Source organism: Asparagus officinalis, chromosome 6 (assembly GCF_001876935.1).
Source record: "Asparagus officinalis chromosome 6, Aspof.V1, whole genome shotgun sequence".
Classification (NCBI taxonomy): domain Eukaryota; kingdom Viridiplantae; phylum Streptophyta; class Magnoliopsida; order Asparagales; family Asparagaceae; genus Asparagus; species Asparagus officinalis.
The window spans coordinates 53,407,369-53,419,488 of record NC_033799.1 but is presented as its reverse complement, the minus strand read 5'-3'; the positions used below and the strand labels follow the sequence as shown (position 1 = coordinate 53,419,488).

General features: G+C 47.7%; 1 long non-coding RNA gene across 1 annotated transcript; it reads right to left on the bottom strand.

Moving 5' to 3' along the window:
- On the bottom strand, window positions 301–939 carry LOC109845588. Its single transcript, XR_002248428.1, has 3 exons — window positions 898–939; window positions 570–674; window positions 301–490 (listed from the first exon to the last, which is right to left on the bottom strand). It is a non-coding gene; the product is annotated as an uncharacterized LOC109845588 (long non-coding RNA).

Sequence of the window (12,120 nt, the reverse complement as noted above, 5' to 3'; positions counted from 1 at the left end):
CAATGTATATATTTACGTAAAACTTTTTTTTTTACTTTTCTAGTAGCCTCCCATACGAGAATACACATATAGCCTATAGTGACATCAATCCAATGATAATATTTAATAATATATCATAAAATCAACCATGATATACATTCACATTCCAAATGAATCCTCATCCAATTTTATCAGTCAATCCACAATATCGAACAATACTCATCGTATAATCACAATCATAATACATCTCGCATGCTCAAATAATATTCATTCACTATGCAATAAAATCACAAATATATTACATATAGGGCATGCTCAAATAATATTCATTCACTATGCAATAAAATCACAAATATATTACATATAGGTAAAATTCAAAAGTCATAATATGTCTTAACACAAGTCTCACTCACTCCTCATCATCGTCGTTGTCGGCATCCCTGTTATCAACGTCGTCTGCATTAGAACGTCGTATCGTACTACTGCTCCCTACGGGAGTACCTCCTCTAACCTGAAAAGATTATCACTCCACGTAAGATATATATACCAAAAATATCATAATAAATACATATATGTCACGTCATATATACCTCTCCACCATCATGAACTTTATGCTCGTCAAACGCCAACTTAAAGATAGCTAAATATATCGACTCGGGAAGAATCTCCTTCAACGACAGACAATCACTGAGACGCTGCACAACAACCCAAGTACATGATGGATAATTAAAATTAACTTTTGTTTATTAATTTTTTATGTGTGATACCTAGCTTTTAATAGTTTGGAAGCTTGAGCTGAGACAATGTGGGTATTGTTACCATGCTTTTACTTTGGTGGCTGTGGTAAAAGTATCCGAACATTGATGAATTCTAATAAGAAATACATGTGCGCAAATATGAAATTAAGTTTATACTTACATGCGTATCTGAGACCCACTAACTCCATAATCTTCGGAAGCTGTTAACAACATTAGAAATAGTTCAAAAAAATGTCAACAGGCAAACTTAATATAAATTCACTCTAGAAAATAAAGAAAAGGAGATTGTTCGCGTGGAAAACCGTTGCTTTCTTCATTAATGAGATAATTGTCATCTTGAGTTACAACTTTTCGAGTTACAAAAGATCCGGTCTTTTATAGATCCGGTTACAACTAAATCAAAAAAAATAAAGAAAAATTACAACTCTCCTCTGTGAACAAATCACGAGCTCCTGTTTTGCGGTCGCTCGCTTTGGTGGGTTCTTTGCCTGCGCCGGGGTTAATCCGTGGACCACCGCGCGATCTAGATCCAGTCGGATCTACACGAGTATGCGGGTATTATTCCACGAAGGGAATAATAGCCGGGAGGGATTAATCCACCAAGGGAATAATCGCTCGGATCTCGAGATCTAAGACCAAGCTTAGATCTGGAGTGTAGCCTCGTGTAGATCTCAGATCTGTTCTTTCTTCCTCTCGAGATCCTGCCTTTTCTGACGTGGATGGTCGCCGAGGATCAGATCTGAATGGTGCAAGTCTTCTGGTCTTCAAGCTCCGAGTTCACTCTTCAATCCGGCAGAGTTTCGGCTCTTGAAAGTTCGACCTCCGAAAATGAACATCTCTAGGCCTATTTATAGGCTCTCAGGACAGTGGCTGCAAAAAGGGAATTGTCGGCCACCTCTGGCCACTGTCGGCCACCTCGGGCCACTGTCGGCCACCTCGGGGTGGCCGACACTGTGCCTAGCCACCTTGGGGTGGCTCGGCTCATGGCCGAGCCTCTCGAGATCTAAGACCAAGCTTAGATCTGGAGTGTAGCCCCGTGTAGATCTCAGATCTGTTCTTTCTTCCTCTCGAGATCCTGCCTTTTCTGACGTGGATGGTCGCCGAGGATCAGATCTGAATGTGAAAGTCTTCTGGTCTTTAAAGCTCCGAGTTTGCTCTTCAATCCGGCAGAGTTTTCTCGAGATCCTGCCTTTTCTGACGTGGATGGTCGCCGAGGATCAGATCTGAATGGTGCAAGTCTTCTGGTCTTCAAGCTCCGAGTTCACTCTTCAATCCGGCAGAGTTTCGGCTCTTGAAAGTTCGACCTCTGAAAATGAACATCTCTAGGCCTATTTATAGGCTCTCGACAGTGGCTGCAAAAAGAGAATTGTCGGCCACCTCTGGCCACTGTCGGCCACCTCGGGCCAGGCCACCGAGCCACCTCAAGGTGGCTCGGCTAAGGCCGAGCCGCCTTGAGGTGGCTCGGCTTTGGCCGAGCCCCCGCGGGCGGTGTTTTCCGACTTTTTCGAGTCGTTTTCCGTTGTCTCGTTTGTCCGTGTTTCGGTTGATCTGAGACTCTGATTTGGCAGTAAGTTGGATTCCTGATTTGGCAGTAAATCCGCTTCTGAGTTCGAGTCCGAAATTGATCTTGATTCGATCGTGATTCGTCCGAGTTTCCCCTTGGTTGGATGGCTCGTTGATTCCTCAACTCATGAGCTTGATTCTGCACGCGGGTGGATTCATTCCGTCGCTTCCGTGCGATTCGTCGATCTCGTCGCCTTGTTGGCTCGTCGGTTTGTGCCGAGCTAAGCTAAGGGACCTATAAGCAATTTTATATGCCTACAAACGCGTTGACTGGCATTGACCTAGGGCTATTCGTCGATCTCGTCGCCTTGTTGGCTCGTCGGTTTGTGCCGAGCTATGCTAGGGGACCTATAAGCAATTTTATATGCCTACAGATACCCCCTCCAAAGTATTTCAGTCTCGTTCTTTTATAGAAGAGTCTGGGATACTTTGGATATGATTGTCCCTACATTCAGTACGAATTCGACCAACAAAAGTTCGAGGAGTATCTGTCATCCTCGTCCGAATCCACCTCCCCTCGCAAGTCCAAGTCTCCAAAGCTCTCTTCCAAGAGAAAACTTCGTTGGTACGAAGAAGTTGAAGCTGCCAACGAAGATCTCGCCCCGTTTGATGCCGAAGCTGCATCGGGTGAGATCTCTCCTTCCAACCAGGTCAGATCTGCTCTGGCCGAATCTTCCGTTGCCGAGGGCGTAGTGACTCTCTCAAAGAGAGCCCGCCAAAGGCAACGTCAGCGCCTTGCGAAACAAATCGCAAAGGCAATGGAATCTGTGGACGGGATCCGTTACAACACGGATCTGAAGAACAGAAGAGGCGAACGACCTCAACAACCAATGAATGGCAACTCCTCCAAGCCACCAACGAACGAATGGATCCGTGTCAAACGGAACCGTTCAACGCTGGAGGATCGCATTCAGAAGCGCCGCGCACTCTCAGCACAAGCACGAGCTCAAGTTCAAGAAGCCCGTAGAAGGTGGCAGAATGGAGTAGCCAAGAAATCACCACTAACTCACAAAATATGGAGGCCAAAGTCCAAAGTGGTGAGTCAGGCCGAGGATCGACCTTTACAGCCTTCAAAACGAGTTCAACCTCCCGAACCATCCCGAGGAAGGAGGTCAATCTTGGAGCGCCTCGGTCCAATTCCCGACGAGCGCAACGAAGTCCATGAACGCTCGGGCCCGATGAAGAGGCTCCGAACTAATCAACATGCTGGGGGTCGACACAACCCTCAACATGACAAAGAGTTTACGGCACCCAAGCGCACTACCTTGCGCATCGAAGTTCGGGAGCCCGCTGAGAATTCATGTCTACAAAGGCGTGTTTCGAGGCGAGTGACTCTCGGAAGTCCAAATAAGGCAGTTTGCTCTCAGAAGGAAACGTTGTCATCCGAGGATGATAACGTTATACCTGGGAAATCATGCCAACACGCGATAGGTTACTCCGATCAAATGGACGAGTTGTACTATCGTGCTGGGGGTACGAACAAAACAAGAAAAAGAAGCCCTCAAGGGCTCGAAACTCAGTGCCCATGTGCCAAGCTCATTCGGGTAGTACTGTCTCAATGCAACTGCATCAAGGGAGTCCCCGAGAGAATTTCAGTGTTCGAAAGGCTCGGCACCGAAACGCCAAAACCAAGGTATAGGCGTTTCCGGCAAAGAAGAACGGTGGTTAAAGACGGAGAATTTCCGAGGGTCACCGCCAACATGACCAGCAAAGAGACATTGACACAGATTGATCTCAAGTCGTTTCTGGAAGCATCTCGGCGTGTAACCCGTCTGCAGTCCGGAGCCATCGCACGAGGAACTTATGGTAGGGTTCGGACAAGATTGCCTTCGGAAGATGAAGAATCGGATTCCTGCTCTGCTGTCGCATCGGACAATACAGTGTCCAGCGAAGGACAACCCCGCGAGTCATTTATGATAAGCGCGGAAGAAATGGCCAAGATGCTTGAAGACGCTTTGGCTAAACAGAAAGAAAGTTTCAAGTTTGAGATGCAGATGGCCCTGCAGACTATGAGAGAGATGCATGAGCAACAAATCCAGGCATTCAGGAACCAACAAGGTGAACCAAGTCACCGTAATCAGGTTGTTCAGGAAGAAGAGCACACGGATAGGGATGGAGCTCACAATGCCAATAACCCTCCCGTCAATGCAGGGGGTTGTTCGCGGGAAAAATCGTGTCTTTCTTCATTGTTGATATCATTGCTATCTCAGTTAACAACTTTATGCGTTACAAAGATCCGGTCTTTTTATAAGATCCGGTTACAATGAAAAATCAAAGAAAACAAAGTAAAGATTACAATTTTCCTTATTTGTCGAACTAATCGCGAGCTCCTGTTTTGCGGTCGCTCGCTTTGGTGGGTTCTTTGCCTGCGCCGGGGTTATTTGCCGTGGACCACCGCGTGATCTCGATCCGGTCGGATCTACACGATATGACGGGTAATATTCCACCAAGGGAATAATAGCCGGGAGGGATTGTTTCACCAAGGAAACAACCGCTCGAATCTCGGGATCTAAGAACCAAGCTTAGATCCGGAGTGTGATCGTGTAGATCTCAAATCCAATCCTCTCGAACTCCTGCCTTATTTGGCGTTGGTGATCGCCGAGCACCGGATCTGAAAGTCCAAGTCTCCAAGCCTTCAAAGTTGTGATCTTTTTTAGATCTGAGTCTTCAATCCAGCAGGGCTTCGCCTCTCTCCAAAATTTCCAACCTCTGAAACAAATGAGCACAAGGCCTATTTATAGGCACTCAGAACTGTGCCCGCGCACAGTTCTGAGCCTAGCCACCCATGGGTGGCTCGGCCTTGGCCGAGCCACCTCAGGGTGGCTCGGCTTGGGCCGAGCCACCCTGGGGTGGTTCGGTTTCGGCCGAGTCCCCGGGTGTTTGTCCGTTTCGTCCTTTGTTTCCGGTTCTGGTTCTCTTGTGTGGTTGATTGACTTGGCAACGACTCTTTGACTTGATTCCAGATTTGGCAGTGAGTCGGGTTCCTGATATGGCAGTAAACCAACTTCTGAATTTGAGTCCGGAATTGATGTTGATTTGATCGTGATTCATCCGAGTTCGCTCTTGTTTAGATGACTCGGTGATTCACCTAAACATTGGTTTGATTCCGCGTGCGAGTGGATGCATTCCAATGCTTGGGTGCGATTTGTCGCCTCGTTAACCTGCTCCGTTGCGTATAGCTTGGCTTCAGCGTTGGCGAGCTAACGGTCTTGTTTGGATACGTCGCCCGGTGGTCCGTTTGTTAAATCGGCGTCGAGCTGTGCTAAGGGACCTATAGGCAATTTTATACGCCTACAGATACCCCCTCCAAAGTATTTCAGTCTCATTCTTTTATAGAAGAGTCTGGAATACTTTGGATGTGATTGTCCCAACCTTCAGTCGGTGTAACGGGACTCTGGAATGACTTCTGTTCTGGATTCCTTCAATTCCTTCAGGCTATTCAGTGCTTTGTAGAATGCCTGTAGGGGTTCCGGTGCTGCATTTATTGTCTGACCGTTGTTGGAATTTGAACTTGAAGTCGATTCTTGATTTCTTGACTTTTTGGCTCGAGTTTGCTGCTTCAACACAGAACTTATCATCGATTGACTGCGTTGAATCTTCATCTATAACGCGTTGTCTGGCGTTTGAGCTTCATTGCGACGCGTTGTCCGGCGTCCAGGCTTCATTATGATGCACTGTTCGGCATTTGACACAGTTTATACTCGTACGTCTGCTGGAGTACACACGGTTTAAGCTCTTAAGGAATTGGAGCATGGATCTTATCCCAAGGTCGTTGGATGCTCGAGTCACGAGACCAACTCATAAAGTTGATGCGTCAATGACTCGCATATTTATAGGATTTTTGGCAAATCCTCAGCCATCAACGGGTTTGATGCGCCTTTACCGACTACCGTTTGAGTCGGGCTAGCATGCGGATTGTTTTAAGTCCGTTCCGCATGTGACGTTATGCTAAAAGAGTTAACTCTTTTAGTGCTACGATATTGAATACGTAGACTTCGTCTTTCTCCTGTGAAAAGACTAAACAGCAACGTGTATCAGACGTTGACTTAGGATTTTTGGCAAATCCTCAGCCCTCAACGGATTTGTCATGCTTTTACCGATTACCGTTTGAATCGGGCTTACATGCGGATTGTCTTAAGTCCGTTCCGCATGTGACGTTGTGCTAAAGGAATGAACTCCCTTAGACTTGATGCTACGACTTCGAATACGTAGACTTCGTCTTTCTCACGGGAATAGACTACCCGGCGACGCGTGTTAGGCGCTGACTTTAGGATTTTTGGCTAACCCCAAGCCTTTAACGGATTTGATTAACCTTTACCGACTACCGTTTGAGTCGGGCTAGCATGCGAATTGTCTAAATCCGTTCCGCATGTAACGTTGTGCTTAGAGACTGAATCCTCTAAGACTTGTTGCTATGACTTTGAATACATAGACTTCGCCGTTGTCATGGGAATAGGCTACCCAGCAACGTGTATTAAACGTTGACTTATCCCTCCTTAGGCTTCGGGATAAAATACCCCAGAATCGAACTCTGGTGTCTTTTTCTACGGGGAAAGACTAAACCGGCGACGCGTGTTAGGCGTCGGCATATCCTTTCTTAGGATTCAGGATGAAATTCCCCATGCGTGTAAGGCATGGATTTTGGTGTTATTAATAACAACCTGTCACAATGTTGAATATGTGAACGGGTGTTCTTTTTAAACGGTTAAGAACTGACCGGCAGCGCGTGTCAGGCGCAGACTTATCCTTGCTTAGGTTTCAGGATAGAATACCCCAGAATCGAACTCTGGTGTCTTTTTGTGCAGAAAAAAGACTAAACCGGCAGCGCGTGTTAGGCGCAGACTTATCCCTGCTTAGGATTCGGGATAAACTTCCTAGGATGAATCCTGAATTCTTCGAAAAGGATTGGTATGGGGAAGGAAGAATTTTATATTCTATTCCCCGAACAAAGAAGGAAAGGAGACTCGAGGTGGGATCTCCACCCCCAGAATCCGGAAAGGTGAAACTAAGAGTGGGATCTCCACTCCGAGAATCAAAAAGATTCGGATAACCCTAACTGTCGGAAGGTTTGATTATCGAACTAAAGATGAATTTCTCGTTTATCGAGAATGAATCGTGGTTTTGGTCCTAACTGTAGGAAGGTTTGACCAAGTGGGAGGTTTGAGGTGACCCTAACTGTAGGAAGGTTTGATCACTCGATTTGAAAGTGGACCTCTCGTTCATTGGAGGAATCGAGAGGGGTTTTTGGTTTTGGTCCTAACTGTAGAAAGGTTTGACCGAATGGAAGGTTTAAGACGATCCTAACTGTAGGAAGGTTTGATCGCTTGATTTGTGGACCTCTCGTTCATTGGGAGAATCGAGAGGGGATTTTGACTGTGGTCCTAACTGTAAGAAGGTTTGACCAATCAGGAACTTTACGTCCAGACTCTAACAGAGAGAGTGTTGAGTGCACAGACACAGTGAGAACTTGAATGGGAGTCCTTATTCATTACATTGCTGTGGTTTTGGGAACTTCCCGTTACATAAATCGTCCACCCCCAGTTTCCTCTGCGGAACTGGTTCGGACATTATTATCAGTTAACTAACCGGGTTATCCTTAAGAATATTAGCTTAATATTCTCCAGGAACTTCCCGTCAAAAGTGGGGAAACAGTTTAGACTCATATACCTATTGGAGTATTAAGAAGCAGTTTATACTCGTATACTTTTCGGAGTGTTGAGAAACAGTTTATACTCGTATACTCTTTGGAGTGTCAGGAAGCAGTTTATACTCTTATACCGGTCGGAGTTTTGCCGTTTTTATTTGGCTTACCTTAGCGTTATAACGCCGGCTTCGACCAAGGTCTGAATGCTATTCCTGAGAGCAAAGCAATCCTTGGTGGGATGAACAACCCTTCTGTGGTATGCACAGTACTTTGGGTCCGTAGTGTTATCAGCTTCCTCCTGATTCGTGATAGGTGGTAGCTTGATCTTGTTGCCTTCGAGGAGCGATTCGAAGATGGTTGGAACGTCTTCGTCCTTGAAGGAATACTCTCTCTGGAGTCTCGGACCCGAAGTCTTCTGCTGCCTTCGGGATTGCTGTTGTGACGCTTGATTAGCACCACCAGCAGCTGCAGGTGCTTTGCCCTTACCACGGGAAGCGAAGTTTGAGTCCAGCAGATTAACCGTCGGTTGGTTCCTTTCGGCCTTCTTCCTTTTAAGGAAGCGTTCGGCTTGTTCACCGCGCACCTTCAGATCCTTCCAAGTGTCAGACGGTGCTGTCCCCATTGCCTCCAATACGTCCAATGCGAGGTTGTTGTGGCAAGTCTGGAGAATGAATTCCTCGGTGATCGGGTCCCGGCAATTCATCGCCTTGTTCCGGAACCTTTTGACGAAGGTGTCGACTAACTCCCCGTCTTTTTGTTTCTCGTCGAGCAACGATCCGATAGAGATCTCGGTGTCGTCGTCGAAGAAATTTGCAAGGAACTTCGTCTCCATGTCATCCCAGCTGTTCACGCTTCCTGGCTTGAGGCGACGATACCAATCGAAGGCAGCTCCGCGAAGAGTGCCGACGAATGACCGCACCATCAGAGGCTCGTTCCCAGAGATAGCACCCAGGTGCGATTTGAAATAAATCAAATGCTGGGTGGGGGAACCCCTTCCATCGAACGGCGTGAAGTTGATTAGACTAAACTTCGCCGGATAGGGGATTGATTCCCATTCCCTCGGGTATGGACAAGGAATGCCCGTTTTCTTTACCTCTTGAGCAGACAGCAACGTATTGATTTTACTCTCGAGGCTTTTGATCTTCAAGTCTTCACTTGTATCCCCGTTGGCATCCTCACTACCACCCCCTGCATTGATGGGAGGGTTATTGGCATTGTGAGCTTCATCCCCATCCGCGTGCTCCTTTTCCTGAGCAACCTGGTTACGGTGGCTTGGTTCACCTTGTTGGTTCCTGAATGCTTGGATTTGCTGTTCATGCATCTCTCTCATCTGCTGCATGGCCGTCTCCATCTCGAATTTAAAACTTTCTTTCTGCTTAGCCAAAGCGTCTTCAAGCATTTTGGCCATTTCTTCCGCGCCTATCATGAATGACTCGCGGGGTTGTCCTTCGCTGGACACTGTATTGTCCGATGCGACAGCAGAGCAGGAATCCGATTCTTCATCTTCCGAAGGCAATCTTATCCGAACCCTACCATAAGTTCCTCGTGCGATGGCTCCGGACTGCAGACGGGTTACACGCCGGGACGCTTCCAGAAACGATTTGAGATCAATCTGTGTCGATGTCTCTTTGCTGGTCATGTTGGCGGTGACCTTCGGAAATTCTCCATCCTTAACCACTGTTCTTCTTTGCCGGAAGCGCCTATGCCTTGGTTTTGGCGTTTCGGTGCCGAGCCTTTCGAACACTGAAATTCTCTCGGGGACTCCCTTGATGCAGTTGCATTGAGACAGTACTACCCGAATGAGCTTGGCACATGGGCACTGAGTTTCGAGCCCTTGAGGGCTTCTTTTTCTTGTTTTGTTCGTACCCCCAGCACGATAGTACAACTCGTCCATTTGATCGGAGTAACCTATCGCGTGTTGGCATGATTTCCCAGGTATAACGTTATCATCCTCGGATGACAACGTTTCCTTCTGAGAGCAAACTGCCTTATTTGGACTTCCGAGAGTCACTCGCCTCGAAACACGCCTTTGTAGACATGAATTCTCAGCGGGCTCCCGAACTTCGATGCGCAAGGTAGTGCGCTTGGGTGCCGTAAACTCTTTGTCATGTTGAGGGTTGTGTCGACCCCCAGCATGTTGATTAGTTCGGAGCCTCTTCATCGGGCCCGAGCGTTCATGGACTTCGTTGCGCTCGTCGGGAATTGGACCGAGGCGCTCCAAGATTGACCTCCTTCCTCGGGATGGTTCGGGAGGTTGAACTCGTTTTGAAGGCTGTAAAGGTCGATCCTCGGCCTGACTCACCACTTTGGACTTTGGCCTCCATATTTTGTGAGTTAGTGGTGATTTCTTGGCTACTCCATTCTGCCACCTTCTACGGGCTTCTTGAACTTGAGCTCGTGCTTGTGCTGAGAGTGCGCGGCGCTTCTGAATGCGATCCTCCAGCGTTGAACGGTTCCGTTTGACACGGATCCATTCGTTCGTTGGTGGCTTGGAGGAGTTGCCATTCATTGGTTGTTGAGGTCGTTCGCCTCTTCTGTTCTTCAGATCCGTGTTGTAACGGATCCCGTCCACAGATTCCATTGCCTTTGCGATTTGTTTCGCAAGGCGCTGACGTTGCCTTTGGCGGGCTCTCTTTGAGAGAGTCACTACGCCCTCGGCAACGGAAGATTCGGCCAGAGCAGATCTGACCTGGTTGGAAGGAGAGATCTCACCCGATGCAGCTTCGGCATCAAACGGGGCGAGATCTTCGTTGGCAGCTTCAACTTCTTCGTACCAACGAAGTTTTCTCTTGGAAGAGAGCTTTGGAGACTTGGACTTGCGAGGGGAGGTGGATTCGGACGAGGATGACAGATACTCCTCGAACTTTTGTTGGTCGAATTCGTACTCGACCTCCTCCTCGACCGGGATCGGGATCCGCGGCTGCGACGCGACAGCTTCGGCAGTAAAGCTGTTGGCTCCCACTGTGGTCGCCAGATTGTTCGCGGGAAAAATCGTAGCTTTCTTCATTGTTGATATCATTGCTATCTCAGTTAACAACTTTATGCGTTACAAAGATCCGGTCTTTTTATAAGATCCGGTTACAATGAAAAATCAAAGAAAACAAAGTAAAGATTACAATTTTCCTTATTTGTCGAACTAATCGCGAGCTCCTGTTTTGCGGTCGCTCGCTTTGGTGGGTTCTTTGCCTGCGCCGGGGTTATTTGCCGTGGACCACCGCGTGATCTCGATCCGGTCGGATCTACACGATATGACGGGTAATATTCCACCAAGGGAATAATAGCCGGGAGGGATTGTTTCACCAAGGAAACAACCGCTCGAATCTCGGGATCTAAGAACCAAGCTTAGATCCGGAGTGTGATCGTGTAGATCTCAAATCCAATCCTCTCGAACTCCTGCCTTATTTGGCGTTGGTGATCGCCGAGCACCGGATCTGAAAGTCCAAGTCTCCAAGCCTTCAAAGTTGTGATCTTTTTTAGATCTGAGTCTTCAATCCAGCAGGGCTTCGCCTCTCTCCAAAATTTCCAACCTCTGAAACAAATGAGCACAAGGCCTATTTATAGGCACTCAGAACTGTGCCCGCGCACAGTTCTGAGCCTAGCCACCCATGGGTGGCTCGGCCTTGGCCGAGCCACCTCAGGGTGGCTCGGCTTGGGCCGAGCCACCCTGGGGTGGTTCGGTTTCGGCCGAGTCCCCGGGTGTTTGTCCGTTTCGTCCTTTGTTTCCGGTTCTGGTTCTCTTGTGTGGTTGATTGACTTGGCAACGACTCTTTGACTTGATTCCAGATTTGGCAGTGAGTCGGGTTCCTGATATGGCAGTAAACCAACTTCTGAATTTGAGTCCGGAATTGATGTTGATTTGATCGTGATTCATCCGAGTTCGCTCTTGTTTAGATGACTCGGTGATTCACCTAAACATTGGTTTGATTCCGCGTGCGAGTGGATGCATTCCAATGCTTGGGTGCGATTTGTCGCCTCGTTAACCTGCTCCGTTGCGTATAGCTTGGCTTCAGCGTTGGCGGTCTTGTTTGGATACGTCGCCTGGTGGTCCGTTTGTTAAATCGGCGTCGAGCTGTGCTAAGGGACCTATAGGCAATTTTATACGCCTACAGATACCCCCTCCAAAGTATTTCAGTCTCATTCTTTTATAGAAGAGTCTGGAATACTTTGGATGTGATT